The sequence below is a fragment of the Henckelia pumila genome, chromosome 4, assembly GCF_033568475.1.
Source record: "Henckelia pumila isolate YLH828 chromosome 4, ASM3356847v2, whole genome shotgun sequence".
Lineage (NCBI taxonomy): Eukaryota > Viridiplantae > Streptophyta > Magnoliopsida > Lamiales > Gesneriaceae > Henckelia > Henckelia pumila.
In genome coordinates this window covers 134,131,481-134,148,332 of record NC_133123.1, presented here as the reverse complement: position 1 = coordinate 134,148,332, position 16,852 = coordinate 134,131,481, and the positions used below count along the sequence as shown (strand labels likewise).

General features: G+C 31.3%; 2 long non-coding RNA genes across 2 annotated transcripts; one reads left to right on the top strand and one right to left on the bottom strand.

Annotated features, from left to right (window-relative positions):
- The first annotated feature begins 2,768 nt into the window (after positions 1-2,768).
- Positions 2,769-4,445, top strand: LOC140867668 (uncharacterized). Its single transcript, XR_012145226.1, has 3 exons — positions 2,769-2,984; positions 3,373-3,476; positions 4,014-4,445. It is a non-coding gene; the product is annotated as an uncharacterized lncRNA (long non-coding RNA).
- An 8,129-nt stretch (positions 4,446-12,574) lies between these two features.
- On the bottom strand, positions 12,575-15,617 carry LOC140867002 (uncharacterized). The gene is made up of 3 exons (XR_012145015.1): positions 15,481-15,617; positions 13,630-13,808; positions 12,575-12,867 (listed from the first exon to the last, which is right to left on the bottom strand). It is a non-coding gene; the product is annotated as an uncharacterized lncRNA (long non-coding RNA).
- Between the last annotated feature and the right edge of the window lie 1,235 nt (positions 15,618-16,852).

Sequence of the window (16,852 nt, the reverse complement as noted above, 5' to 3'; positions counted from 1 at the left end):
GAACTTCAAATTTATAGAGCAATTGGACACATGCAAGATTGTAACAACATTTTAATGCATGCAGATTTTTACTCATTAAAAAAATTAAATATTCATATTTGTCAGATTTTATAATATATATTACATAATTATGGGGTGCATCAGAGTTAATCATTATTAATATATAAGTACTAGGTCGATCAATCCTAATCATGTTCAAGGATCATGAAAATGTAACATTATAATAAATTTTAAATAAATAAAATCCAATATTTTTTGAATCTGCAGCTCAGTCACGATTATATATATTATTTGTGGAATTCGTATAATTCTCATGGTCAAATTATTTAAAAGAGTCGTATAACAATAATACTCTCGTATTATATATATATATATATATATATATATATATATATATCTTTACGTGCGTGGTTGTTAACGAAATCAATAATATGGTATAAACTCAATTTACAATATTTGAAATAGTATATATACATAGAGTGCATGAGAAAGATTTAAAATGTGAAATCACAAGTTTTTTAATTCCTTTCTTTTTTAAAAAAACAATTAGATCATGTTTGTGCACAAAAAGAGGCAAAAAAGAGTGGGCAATAACCTTTAATAATCTATATATATATATATATATATATATATATATATATATATATATATATATATATATATATATATCAACTACAAAAGTGTCAACCAATGTCAAATTACGTTTGTATTGTTTACAGGGACGTAACCATGATTTGCCCCGGGGGGGATAATATTACATGAAAAATATATGAATAAAACTCATAGGATCAATATACATATTAGATTTATGTTAATACTTTATTATTCATATATCTTTCAACTTGTTTATGATATAAAAAAAAAATGAATATCAATCATGCTAGTAATGACACAAAATTTTAATATATCAATATGTTATAAATATTTTTATATTCAACAGTGAATATATTTCAATAATTAAATTATATTTTTTAAAAAAATGAAAATTTGATGGGTTCATGAATCAAAAATAATTATATATATATATATATATACACTAACTATATGGGCCCAGCCTAGCCCCCCGTATAGTTTCGTCCCTGATTGTTTATTTTCAACTTTGTTCTTGGTTTATACACACTTGATAAATCTTGTGAAGATGCTTTTGTAAAATCAATTATTATGATAAGGTCAAAATTGACAAAGTGTGTGCATATTAGATAATGATTCACTTTCCAAAATAAATTGAAATACTAAAATACTTTGGTTTTTATTTTCTTGTAGATAAAGTGAATAAATTTTTTCCACAAATATTTTTAAAAATATTCCACAAAAATTTTAATTAAATACTATTCAGTTTCCAAAAAGATTGAAACACCAAAATATTTTGTTTTTTTAATTATTTTTTTTTTGTAGACTGAATGAACATATTTTTTTTAAAAAAATATTATGTATTTAAATTTGTGTAAGACTCTATTGAACTAAATAATTATATCATGACTAAATAAATAGAAGACAATAACATCCCATAATGTAGTTGAGAATGATGAAATTATTGTTATTATTGCAAGGAAAGATTTTTAGTATAAAAGTGTCTGTTCAACCAAAAAATAAAATAATAACGATACAAAAAATATTATGTATTTAAATTTGTGTAAGGTCCTATTGAGCTAAATAATTATATCATTACTTCATGAATAAAAGACAATAACATAGCATAATGCAATTGATCAGAATGATGAAATTATTGTTATTATTGCAAGTAAAGATTTTTTGTAATAAAAAGTGTCTGTCCAACAAAAAATAAAATAATTACGATAAAAAAATACAAATGATTGATGGAGATATCATCATAAGAAGTGCTATTAAAGATGATGAGAATGTTGATTCTTTCATAGATAAAAAACAAATAATAAATGAAAAAAAATAGTGAAATAGAGAAAAGTCCAAAATATAAAAGGAAAAAATATTTGCACAATAATTAAAATTAAGCTTTAGAATGCATTATTTATATTATATTTTTTCCCCTATAAATCAGTAGTCACAAATAAGTAATCAACACAAAAGATAGGAAAGTACAAAACAAATATTTAATTTAATTTGATTAATTTATATCAATTATTAATAATTTTTTTATCTTAATTATAGAAACATTTATCATGATTATTGGTAAGATAGTTAAATCTAATGAAACCTTCACTGTTCCTTTGGAGAAGAATGTCGAATCATACCTGAATTTGAGGTTATCTTTATCAACTGTTTAAATTAAGATTAAATGTAGTTTTTCTGAAATGTTTAGTAAATTTACCAACTTTGAATTTGTGAAACTTTAACGATAGTATATTTAAAACAAGAGCACACCTTAGTAATCTCTTCGTATGCTCACTTTTAAAAAATTTTTATTAAAAAAAAACTCCCACAACATTGTCAACTTGAAAAAAAATTTAATCAAATACTTTTAAAAAATATATTTATATTATATACTCACAAAACATAATATTTGTATATAATGTTACACATGCATTGTGTATGTGTTGTGGTAAGTATATATCTTTTCTATTCTATTAAACTTGAGCAATTGATAATAACTTCTTTGATAGGTTGGTATGGTCATTCATTTTTTTCCCCTTATTATCCCCTTTTCTCGAATTACTTCATGGAGATCCTTCACGTTTGGGGTTTATTTCAACTACGTTTGGATAACCACTGAATCGTACCACGTCAATAAATTTTCAATAAGTGGCCACTTTCCACTACTTTCGTGCCCATTTCCCTCCTCACAACGGTTCCATACTTTCCTTAAGCACATAAATTTAGTTCAGACTTTCAAATTCAGAAAAAAAAAACTAATAATCGGTATTTCTTCGTTATCTTACTATTTCAAATTCCAAATCATATTATACCAGCACCATTAATGCCTCCCTCTTCGTTATGCTAAGCTCCACCCAAGTCGGCTCAAGGTCTCCCTCTTGCGTCACTCATTGTCCCATTTTATTTTCATTTGGGTATGACTATTATCTGAATTTGTTTTTTATTATTTGCAAACTTGCTCTACTTGATGATCGAGTATTCATTTGATGTGGGTACTTTTAAATTTGGATTTTAAATCTGCACGTCCCAAACTTAGAAAATTTTTACGATTTCTAATCTTAATCTGATCGTCTCTGGGGTATGTATATTGGATTTTTTTTAAGTGTTACTGATTTACTTCGTTGTTGATTGCCTGATTATTGCTGTGATATGTCATATGAGTATGATTATTATCTGAATTTTGTTGATTGTTGTTGGCCAAATTGTGGGACTGATAGCCTTATTAATTTTGTTATTTCATTTAATTTCTAAAGCAAATTTATCGAAATGGTTAAAAATTGAAGCAAGCTACTAATTGTGTAGGAACAAGAAGTACCTGTAAAAGATTTCATTTCGCACGTCTTTGCCGTTTCCAAGCTCAATCTCCCACGCGACCAGTACTTTTATAGCAAGAAGTGATTTAGAAGGTACACATCTCCTATTTACACATGTTCCGCAACACATAATTTCACATGATGTAGTAACTAACCTACTCGACAAAACATGAATGATAATTCAAAATTGTATTTTTACAATTTTTAAAACAAAACATTAAAACGTGAAATGGACACTTGCATTTGACTTTAAGAATATACTTTGGTGACTATAATATTACAGTACATGACATGATGATGGTGAATGAGTTTTATCTATCTATCAATCAAATCCAATATATTTAATTAATTAAAGATTTAAAGTCAAATCTGAAGGACAATATTCCTTGCGTGCAAACACATTGTGCTTCATTAATAATACATATTCTCTCCATTCACAACTTACTTGCATTATCTTCAAAAATAAACAACTTACTTGCATGCCTTCCTCAAAGTCTCCTCTCCATTTGACTTAATTACTACCTCTCTCCCCTTCTACTTCTATTATAATAAAATTCTGAATTATATACTACACTACACATTTATGTTATATTATATAAAAAATTACACCTTATTTTTGAAATTACGAAGGATCTTTTATGTACTCGTGAGAGGAAGATCTCTTCGTTGAGATAGTTTTGTAAAGACAAAAAACCAGTGACATCTAACAAAAGTGTCACCAGAAGCCATCATGTTCGGCAAAAATATCAGCAACATCCACGATTCAAGCTAGACAAAAGAAGACCAGTCATTGAAGCGCGAATGAGGAACTGTCGAAATCCTTAGCTGGACCAGTAAACCAGAACTAAGCTAGGTATATGTCCAGAAGATCATGGTCAACTGGATAACTGACATGAAGCCATAGTATACAGGTGCGGATCCAGGATATAAGGTTTGGGGGCCGTATATTAAGTAACGACAATGTGTGATGTTGTCGGAGCTACCAATTTTCAGCGATGACTATTATTTTCGCTCTTTTGAATTGTGGTATATGCGTTATTTTTTTAAAATTTTCTGTTTGAATGTGAGATATATATAAAGAAAAATAATTGAGAAATTTTTGTTCGAGTTCCACACAAATCTGTCATTATTAGTGAAATCAAATTTAAACTTAATAAAAATCCTAATTTTTTAAGTCATTTTATATTTTATTTTTAAAGTTGAGAAGTATATTTTTTAAACTAATTCTTTAGACATTTTTCTGTACTAAAAAAGTGAGTTAAAATAAAAATTTAAATAAAAAAATCTTTTAGTTTTATAAGAAATATCAACGGCTAACGTCAATACATGAAGAAAAAAAACTTCAATTTAAATAAGGCTTTGTTCAATCATTAAACCTTTTTAGTTTTGATCATGAATTTTCCTTTAAACCACGTGCCTTTCAGTTTTCCAAGCACTTGCCACAGTAGTAAGCTTAGTTATTTTATATGCATTTTTGAAATATTTTTTCCAAATTAATGGTATGAATAATTTTATAATTTCAAATATAATTTGTAATCCAATTTATAACACTCATTGTACGTATAGTATTTTTTTTAAAAAAAACTCAAGAGTGATATACGTAATTAGTTAAGGATAAAACAATTAACAACATCATCTGTCCCAAATCTTTTTTTCCATAAATACCATCTCGTTTCTCTCTAACCAAACTGCTCCAACAAATTAATACAAATTAAAGTTCATGGTCATCATTTGTCCACAAACACCCAGCTAAAGGATCGGAGTCTCCTCCAAAAGAACATAACTTGGTTTTGGGCCATAAAGTTGATCATGTATATTAATAAATTTATATGTAATTGATTTAACATTAATTCTTTGTTCAAGAAAGAAAAAATAATTTGCGCTAAATTTATTAACACACGAAATCAATAAAAAAAATTATAAAATATTTGTTCGAATGTAAAACATTCAAAATTTTTGATCGTGATATGATAAAAATAAATTTGATAATAAATGATATTGTATATTTTGTAGATTATTCATCTGGAGAATTTGCATCAACATAATCTTTTTTCATCATATTTAATTTGATATATCATCCATAATTATTCTATATATTTTTTTGAAGTTATTACCTAGCATTTATTAAACTCATTAACATAGATATATTTATAAACCTGAATAATTATGAAAATAATATAAATCTAATAGTTTTATTAAAAATAATTGAAGATATTCATAGCATATATATATTTCTTGTTTCTTTTTCCATGCAAGACCACTTTGCAAACGTCAATGTTGTTTTAAGCTGAACCTTTCATACTAATAGTCACAAGGAGAAAGTAGTGAGTAATGTTATAAATCATTTTTGTAATTATTTATTTAAAAAATTTACTTTTGAAACAATGTTTAAGTTACAGAAATTTATTGTAAGTTTATCAATCTTCATCTCTTTTAAAATATCCATTCATTAATTCCAACGGCGTCGTGTTGGCGGGGAGCCAGTTTCCCACACACACTATTTTATACTTATCATATATATGCCCAACATTCTCTTGCATTCACAACCAAAACCTTGCAGAATTATAATTTGGAACACTACTACTACTACTACTGAATTCATATTCATGTTTTTCATCTTTATAATTTATTATATTACTAGTAATCGGGGAAGCCATGCGTTGCATGTGTACAATAAATATAAGTATTACATAATGTTTTATAAAATAAATTTTTATTTCAAATTTTTTTATTTAACTTTTGGTTGAAGGTATTCAACATAATCAATAATATGGATTGATTGTTAAAAAATACGACATGTATTTTGAGTAAATAAAAAGAAATTCATCGAGGAAATAAAGAGCATATAATGGAGGGCTTTGAATGGAATTTTTGGCCTAAGAAGACTAATGTAAATTGGGAGAGGGTGCAAAACAGAAGCAGGTGATGTTTTCTTGCCCATCTAATTCCAGCCACTACTAAATACTAATGTGGAGTTTTTGTTAATTATTAGGATTATATATGTAATATATTAATCTTTAATCAAGAGTCAAGACTCAATCAATCACTGATTTAAAAAAAATTGATTCTATAAATAAATAACTTAACTTTATCATGTATTTATCCCAAAACTACACATTTATATTTATATAAATTCAAACATGTGAATTAATAACCAAAAAAACACCCAAGGAGTTAATAAAAATAATCAAAAATCAAAAAATATAAAAATAACTTAATTGTCCTACATCTACATAAATAATACAGCTAAACACTAAAAACAATTAAACATTAAAATTATTGGAAAGAATAATGACAAAAATTAATAACAGCGTAAATGAAAATATATGAGACAAAATAAATACAAAAAAACTGTCCCATAGATAAAATTGAAATTTTATTCACAATAAATTGATTTTATAAAATATAGGCATCGTTTAGTTTGAGTGATAGGATAAGTAATACATAGATACGTAATATAATGTAAATTAAAAATAAATAAGAAAAAATAGTTAATACGTTATTTGATTTGATGAATAGATTGTAATTTATTTGATTTAATTAATGTAAAATTAATAATTAATTAATGGATAAATATTTATTGAATATCCTTAAATTTTATACAATAAATATCTTGTGAGAAAACCCACAATTCCCTATGTTCATCTGGTTCGAGAGTAAAGTTCCGTAGCTTGGCTTCCATGCAAGATTCTCTTCAGATTGTTTTGATCCCAACCATGCATCTCTTGAATACAATGAAGCTACAAACTTGTGTCTCACTAAAGTGCAACCAAAAATCTTTTACAAATCCACGGCTTATTTATTTTTTAAACAAATATCCGGATCTAGTGTTTAGTGATAGTTCAACAACACGACAAAAGTTAAAGACACCAACACCAAGAAAAATACATTAAAACCCTTTTTGAAATAAAATATGTTGAACAAACAAAACAAATAAAAAAAAAAACGGATAGATTAGCATATTGCAAACAACATTGAGAATAACTCTATTGTAGTTTCATTCTATTCGATTTCTTGTCTACACCATACAGAAGTCTTAGATAATATGAATGATGTGATTATCACAAAATGACTACCCGGGGATGGGTAAATTTCCGAGCGGAAAAGGTAAGTGAAGATACAAAATATACGAATATCTTGTCCGTTTTTTTTTCAGTCTTCTCCTCCTTTGCCCCCCAGAATGGGCTTTTATACTCGCCCACCCGAGACCTCAATGATTACTGGGTATGGTCTTACTGACAACTTTTAGGATGATAAGATGGTTATCACGTGTGATTTAGACCCCCATAATTTCCGGACAGAGCCCATTCCTTTGGCTCGTGTTTAGTAATGATTGGATTTGTGATTTGACCCTGACATACTTCAAATAAACGTGGTCGTTTCCTGGCCCTAAAAATAGAAAGGTCGGGGCCCCACTGGTATTCCTTTCCTTTCCTAATTTCCGAAGGCTAACTCCAGGAGGTTCTAGCTCCCAGGCCCCTTTCGATCTCTTGTGTCGGTCCGGATGCTAAGACCTACCAGGTTAAGCCTTTCTTGCAGATCCCAGGTTACTGACCCCCAGTCCCGGGTTCTCTAACATGTCATAGTTACACCATCTTTCCGGGTCCAATCCATCCGAGGTATCGTCATCCCGGGTATGTGATATCATCACACTTCCTAAAGATAGTCGGGCTAGGACCTGCTCCGCTGTCCCGAGAGGCCAATACCACCTTTCCGGGTCCAATCCATCCGGGGTATCATCATCCCGGGTATGTGATATCAATGAAAATGAAGAAAATTTGAAATTTCTGTAAGAATGAGCGTTTATTTTTTAAGAAAAAAGTGTGCAACTTTTGTCAACACCACAGTTAATAACAAATGCTTTCCAAAGTCTCCTCGTACGTAGACTCTGCACACTGTCAAAAAAGAAAGGAAGAATTGTTAGTTATACTATATGTTTGACGCATTATATCAAACAACTCGTGTGCAAATTGACCTACTTTCAATCGTTAACATCAAACTTCAAGCAACAATTTTGATAAAAGAAAAAAGAATAAAAAAATATAGCCAAAATTCATATAATTAACATGTGTTTTGTAACTGCTGTTAGAACTCAAGTGTGAAGATTTCACATGAAAATATTGAAAGAAAAGAGAAAATTCACATGGGTATCGCAATTCTAGCAAATGAGGGTGCTGAATTTTCTTCTAGTTGTAATCTTCTTGTCCATTTTTCAAATATAAGAGAAATTTGAGAATTAACTGGAGTAAAAAACAAACCCATCACAAAAACTGAAATAAAGAAATGAAAATGAAAAATTAAAACTAACATCAGATTGTGGTATGAATTGTTTGACGCAAATAGTTTTTCAAAATTTGAAATTGGAGTTATTAAACCGCCCGCCCCAGAAATGCAAGAGAGACGTGGGAATTGAGATTGTGTTATTGCATAATGGGGGTAAAAGTGGAAGCATATTTTGGTGTGTTTTGTCACACCAAAAACAGTTTTTATGATGGGCTCAACTATTATAAAATAGAATAAAATAGAATAGATATTACATTGGTACGTTCAGCTTCTCATCACTCAATTTATAGCGTTGGTTGAAACATATCTGCAATTTGGAACAAATATTAAATGCACATTTCTAATCATTCAAATTAAGAGATTTTAATATTGTTTATAGGTAATGTCACGCCCCGTGTCCGAGACGTGTCACCGGCATTGTTTCAAATTTATAAAAATAATAAAACAACAAGCCTCATAGATACAGTATATGCCAAACCAGTCTTTTATTCATAAATAAAGGCCAAAATAACTTGTCTTACATCCCAACAGAGATTAGCCAAAAGTAAATAGTAAACACTAGTAAAACTTGCGGAAGCGTCCATTACACAAAATAATTCAAAGTACTAAAATTCAAAAAATCCAGAATATTCGAACGAAATCAGAAATCATTGTCTTCTTGTTACCAACCCCAAAACATGTCCTGCTCTTTGCCATCTAAATCTTCTTCGACATCTGGGGAGGAAAATTAAGGGGGATGAGTGTTTTGGAAAACACTCAGCAAGTGGGGGCCGATCGATCATGTACATATATATTCATAAAATGATTATAACAGATTCAGATCATCTCATAGCATGTAATCGTTCATAACATAATTATCATTTAATAACACTGCAAATCCTCTCATTACTTGTGGCTAACTGATCAGTTCCCTATATGTAATCCCTCTAAGGGGTGAGGTCATAGAACGGTTATTGTTACCCACCGTATCAGGGCCATAACATACATTGCTCGGAAATTCCCTTCCCACTCATAATGTGAATCTTAGCAGTGTCTGAAATAGTTTTAGGTTCATACATGTAAATCAGAATTCATAACAAGGGTTTAAACATATTATGACGATCGAAACTTTAAAGCATACGTAATAGTTTTAAAACAAGCCCACTTACAGAGTTGTTCTTGAATCAAACTAACAGTCGAAGCTTGGGAAGCAAAACTCAAAAATTCAGCCTACTGAATTTTCGAATTCGAGGCAGCCTTCTAGGATAGATTCCTTAAGCGTTTTATTCCTCAAATCCTTGACCCTATCCTTCGAATTAAGGGAGAAACAATGGAAGAATTATTAACCTATATGATAACTAAATTCTCAAGGAATTAGGCAGGGAAAGTAGATAACTTACTGACTCCAAGTGGCTCAACCGAGTAACAACTGTAGCAGAGAAACGCCTAGAACACTTCAAAAATCAGCAGCTATGATTCAAATTTTCAGCAGCCTTTGAGGGAGGATTTCTGATGTGATTTCTGAGTATAACGAGTGAACAGATGCAGAATGTGATAATAAGGGTGAAGGCTGATTTTTTGCACTTAATAAGAGGCTAAACTTCAGCCTTGATTTATTTGTTGCTATAGTTTTGATCTGAATTTCATGTATCAGCCATTATCTTGGTATGGTAAGATTGCAGCTTCCAAGTAGGGGAATATTTCCATATTGGTGTATGCTTGGAAGCCAAGTTTCGGTTTTCACAGGTAAATCATAATAATTTATTTATTATATATATATTTCTTACATATCATCACAATCGATAAGGTGATCCACTGATTTTATATATATATATAAAGAGTACGAGAGAAATATATATTTTAAAATGTACAGGTTATTTAATTATTTCATAAAAAAATTAAAACAATTAGATTATGTTTGTGCATGGAAGAGCCAAATTATAAGAGCCAAACTAAGACGAGATTCGATCGTGGTCATGGACGTGGCTGTGGGCGCGGTCGAGGACGCTTTCATCCATATGGCCGTGGGCGTGGAAAACCTCGTTACTTTCACGGTGGTTATAATAATGATAATGATCAAATGAATAGAAGTTAATTCCAAAAAGTGGTCGTGATGACCAATTGAAGAATATTAAAAGTGGTCTAAATGATAAATCTATGAATTCAGAAAATGAGTATTGTAGATGTAGAGATAAAAGACATTGGTATAATAATTGTTGTACGTCGAAACACCAAGTTGATCTTTATTATCAAGCATCAAAAGAAAATACAAAGGATGGTGAGACTAATGTTATTTATCAAGGTGAAGATTTAAGTAAAGACCTATCTCTTTCAGCACATTTTGATGTTCATGATTTCTTTGAAGATACGGAAGGGAGGATTGATCATTTGATTGGAGATGGAAGTGTTGGGGATCCGTCGTCCTCTTGGTTCATCTCTGACACCACTGTTGTGAATTTGCCATCCATGCCATTTGATCCGCTGCTCCATTTCTTGTGTGTTCCTACGTTGCACAAATCCAAAAACAAAGGAAAACAAACAAGAGGCAGTAAAACGTGAGTAACACAAAGGGATTCCGAGGTTCAAATGCTACGAATCTCCAATCCATCGGCAATCCACGGCGAAGACCACAAAGGCTTCCCAAACCCAACTCATGCCCAACTCACGCTCAAAGCTCCTACACACAATAGAGCAATCCCCCAGTACACTGCCCCACTCACTCACACAGATCGGCAGCCTCACAAAGAAGCCCATGGATTGAACGCTCACACAGAAACGAGGACGAGAGAGGGCAGCAACACTAAGCCCAGCCGCCTCACTCTCTCGCCCCTTCAATCCTCTCCATCTCTCAGCCTCACCTCACGCACAAAGCTCCTGCACACAGTAGGAGATCCCAACCAAGACCCAGCAGCCGCCTCACATAGAAGTAGAAGGAATGGAATGAGGCGCTCAGGAGAAGGAGACGCACAAATCCCTCTCACTTCTTTGCTCTCTCATGGTCTCTCAATCTCACACAAAGAATGGAACGCACAGAAGGAGGGAGGCGCACACTCAAGGTAGGGCTGGAGAGGGGTTTAAATAAGGGGCCAAGGAGAATGGGCTGGGTAATTAAAATAAGTTGGGCCAAAGCCCAAGAGGAAGCGTGCAAAATTATTAAATAATTTTGTTTTATCATAAGTTTGGTCATTTTAGTTTTGATTTGATTAAGCGTCATGTTTAGCGGTTATTTAATATATGATTTATTTGAGAAAACTATTGGTTTAATTTAACTTTTAAATTGGTTTGATTGTTTTTATTATGAATAAAAGTTATTTATTTCATATTGTCTTTATTATGAATAAAATCTCTTTATTCTTATTAATCTTATTATTTGTGAAAAAGTTACTTCAACACAATTACATTTGGTGCTCACATCTTGGATCATTTACTACAAAAAAAACAAGGCTTCAAAGACAGAAAAATCCGTCTCTGAAGATCTTTTTTCTGTCTCTGAAAAATGTTTGAGACGGAAAATTCAGTCTCAAAAATACGTTGTTGAAATCCTCGTCTCTGATTTTGAGACGGAAATATATATTCCATTTCTAATCTCAGAGACGGATTATGTGGGGACCTCAGATGCTAATCTCATCTTAAGGAAATAATGATTCAATCAATATTAATCCAAGTTCAATAATAATTACAGAAACAGAATTTTTTTTTTAAAACATTGCCTCTCTCGATCGGTGGAGTTCACCCGATCGAGCGGGCGTAAAAATCCCAAAGCTCTGTTTCGGAATAATTTGCCTCGCTCGATCGGTGGAGTTCACTCGATCGAGCGGGCAACAAAATCCAAAGTTTCTGTTTGCGAAATTTCAGACCGCGCTCGATCCGTCGAGTTCACACGATCGACGGCCAACTCTTTTCCAGAAATTCTGCATAATGAAGTTGCTGTCAAAGTCTATTCTTTTTGTTGTATTTCAACATATATCTCAACTTTATCAACTCTAAATATACTAGTTCAAATCTGGAAACATGCATAATCATATATCTCAAGTTCAAGCATAATCTCTTAGTTTCATTACATCACTTGAATGGTTTAAAACACAAACAAATTATGAAATAATACAAGGTGTCTAATATGTTTGACAACTAGTGAACATACTCTTTGGCTAAAACCCGAGTCACCACGTGCTAATCTCTCTCTTGAGATTTTCACGTCAATTCTGACCAGCTCTTGCCCCACCTATTGCAATGCACACATACAAACAAAGCAATAGCCGGATAACTCCGGTGAGAATATAATTCTCAGTATGAAAGACATGCATATACATTATTTAAGCATATGAAATCTATATGCTATAACATCTTAAATCATAAACATGTAAGAAAATGTAAATCATAGAAGCATATCATCTTTAGCAATCTGAAATCAAGCATATAAACACACTCACATCTTAAATGGTATATAATAACAAGCTGGCATTTATAACGCGTATTCTAAACCATAGAAATCTCTAGGCTAATGCATAAATGCAATGCATGTTTGAATAGGCTATCAAGTCTGAGAAGAATAAATCTTTGTTCTTGGGATCCCGGGGAAATAAAAATTTTAACTAACCACCGACTCTCCCAATCGAGGTGGCGTCAAATATCTCAAGTCCCTTGAATTTGGTGCAACTATAGTAAGCCATCTAGCTCTGGAAGCGAATCTACAATCCATGCCACTCAACTATAGTTCTCCAAATGTCATTTCGCAATCTAGGCCAATCTGCCCTTTATGATTTTAAGGTAGGGGTTCAAGATGAATGCAACATAATCTTGATGTATTAAATCATACAAATACTGATAAACATCTTTAACACACCATTCAAGAATCATGCAAGTCAATAATAACAAGTAAATCACATAAGAGCATCTAAACAAACAAGTATGTGATTTTAGAAAAACTCGAAAACCACCATGTTCTCGAGTTGTTCTACCTGGCGAGGATAATATCGAATCATACCTTTCGATCATAGCTTTGACATATTCAAACTTGCTAGAATCAAATCTGATGATGTATCTAACTTCTATTCATTTCACGCTTGCTCATCGATGTTGATAGTTGATCAAAGTGTTGATTCAACTTTAATTGTTCAAACGGCTCGATCTCGTCGATTCGATTTCGATAACTTCAATTCCCAACTGAAATGAAGTGTACAATATTCTTAATATCATTCTCAAATCTGATATTTAGTGCTAAGTTCAATCTATAGCTGATATCGGATTCTATTGCAAACCGGCGGCGTAACAGTTCGAAGTCGGTAATTCCAAATGGTTAAACATCAATATTTCTATCATCTTAATATTATATCATCACCATTTACACCACACATACACGTACATAGCAGCTTATAATTTTCAGATTTATCACAATTCTTTCAAAATTCGAAAACATGTACAAACGACGAGCTTTTCTCGATCCGTCTTAGATATGCTATTGTCGTATATACTAGACCACGTTTATACAATCAAATCTTAATTCTAACAACAGCATAAAATTAAAACATGGTAAAAATTCATAAAACTTACATCAAAATGTAGCACTCGGAGCTGTGATCGCAAATATACGATCAATCGAAAATTCTACCGGGCGGATCAATTTTTACGAAAGCTTGAAAGGGTAAAAAATTGCTTGGAAGCTTTGCCCTCATCTCTCTCGGTTGCTTCTGATTTTTGGGCTGAAAATCTGATGCCTTTCAAACTTCTTACACTTTTAAAACACAAGTTGCAAGGAAAAATTGCACTTTGACCTATTTGCAAACTAGTCTCCGGACAAGCGATTTAATTCAATTTCAATCCTAAATAATTTAAGAATATTAGAATTTAAGTCTAAACTCTAAATATTCTCAATTTACATATTCTTGAATTAAAATTAAATAATTTCAGACCTTATCACATTTTAGTCCTTGAACTTCTTAATATTTGTAAATTGGTCATTGCTCGGATTTCATACTCAAATTAAATCCTTGATATTTCTAATCTTGAAATTCACATCTTAAATTTCATAAATAGCAATTCAAATATTTTTAATCTTTTAATTTAAAAATTCCGGATATTAAAATCTTAAAATACGAAAAATCCTCAAATTAAATATTTTTGACCCGAAATTAAAATCTCTAATTTCCATACATGCTCAACTTCATATTTTCTCATATTCAGAATTTAAATCTTAAATATCGTAATTAATAACTTAATATTTTTGGGCCTTACAGATTATAAAGCCATTTATGAATCCGTTTGTATTTTGGCCAAATTACTTCAATTTTAAATTCAATTCCGTTTCTGATTTTGTCTTAGATCCGTCATTGTTTTGTCTCAAATAACTAGTTGTTTATGACTTTCAGTTTCATTTTTATATTTCTCGCTTAAATATTAATTTTTAAATCACAATAACACAGTTCAATATAGATTAAAAATATTTAGAACAAGTAATTTCTCAATCCAAAGAAAATACAATGTAATTAACATTGATAATAAACAAATATCCACATCATCCAAGTAAACAAAATTAGATAACTAATTGAACTATAAGTAACTAAATAAATCATCAATCCTCCCAGTAAACTAATCTTCACTTCACATCCCTCGACATGTTGCTACAAGGGACCCTAACTGTTGAATAAGGCACCATGCCCATTCAAACGGCCCCAAATCTGGCAAATTTAGGGCAATCTAATTTCATTGAACGGGGTATAATATTAACCCTAACTCGCAATTATAAATCTTATTCTTCCCTATTGCATTCGATTTAACAAGAAATTCAATTGAAAAAATTTTAAACATGAATCGAAGAAGAAAATCAGTCGTCCCATACCTTATAAAAACTTCAAATTCATGGAAACTTGCTCGAAGATATCACATTAGAATCATAAAAGAAGTGCCAAACTTTTCTTCTGTTGTTAAAATTGAGAAACGGCCGTGGGCAAAGAACAGAAGGAGAAGAGGCAACGAGACGTCTGCAAATTAGGGGATGATTTGGTGCATAATGGTCGGTAATTATCATATTTTATCTTTCCTTTTTTTTAATCTTTCTTTTTAGATAATTATTATGTATATTTTAAAAAATGAACTAGATTAGTCCGTTGCAAATCTGTTATTAATTTATACTAGCTACCGAGGTGATGTTTTTACAAAAATAATAAGTATATCATGTGTAATAATAAGTGTGTTATGAACTTAATTGACATAATGGTTGATAACATAAAATTTTCCAGATTGTTAGGTGGAAATTCAATTCCACCATAAATGCAGTTGGTGGCAAGAAATTGTTGTCAGATGATGGTTACTGAATTAATGCCTTCACGCGTTTTTTGAGCCTATAAATAGAGCTCCCCACTCATTTGTTAAATCATCCCAAAATCGAGAGCAAATAGAAAAAAGAAATAAAAGGGTTTCTTGGATTTTCTTGAGTGTTCTCTTGTGTGAGTTTAGAGAAATATTTTTTCGGTAATACTCGGGATTTGGGTGTGGTGAGATATAGTATTTTGTATACACTTGTAATATTTCTCTGGTTATAAATATTGCAGTAGCTCCGTGGACATAGCCTATATTGGGTGAACCACGTAAATTTTTGGTATTTTTATTGATTATTTTATTCCGCAATTATTATCCATCGGTCATCGTTTATTATGGGTCGTAATTTCCTAACAACTAGTATCAGAGCTGTTACGGTGTCCAAGATCCTTGGTGAAAAATTTCTTAAAAATTCTGAGTATACTCTGTGGTTGCAGCTTTGTCTGATCTTCCACATCAAAAAAGATTTTTTGAAATTTTATTAAGGCAGTAGAAGCGATGGCCGAAAATGACGGATCGGGGCCTGAAATCAATAAGTTCGACGATACAGATTTCACGTTCTGGCAGTTACAGATTAAAGATTATCTGTATAGCAAGAAGCTACATCAACCTCTATCTAGGGTGAAGCCAGAAAAGATGGAGGATGATGATTGGGAGCTTCTTGACCGACAAGTGTTAGAAGTAATACGATTGACCCTAACAAAGAACGTGGCACACAACGTGGCGGAGGAAAAAACCACGGAGGAGATGTCTATTTTGTCGAACATGTACGAGAAGCCATCAACAAATAATAAAGTGTTCCTTATGAAAAAGTTATTCAACTTAAAGATGGAGGAAGGTGCTCCGGTGGCAGCAGACATCAATGAATTCAATACGATTGTTTCCCAGCTAAC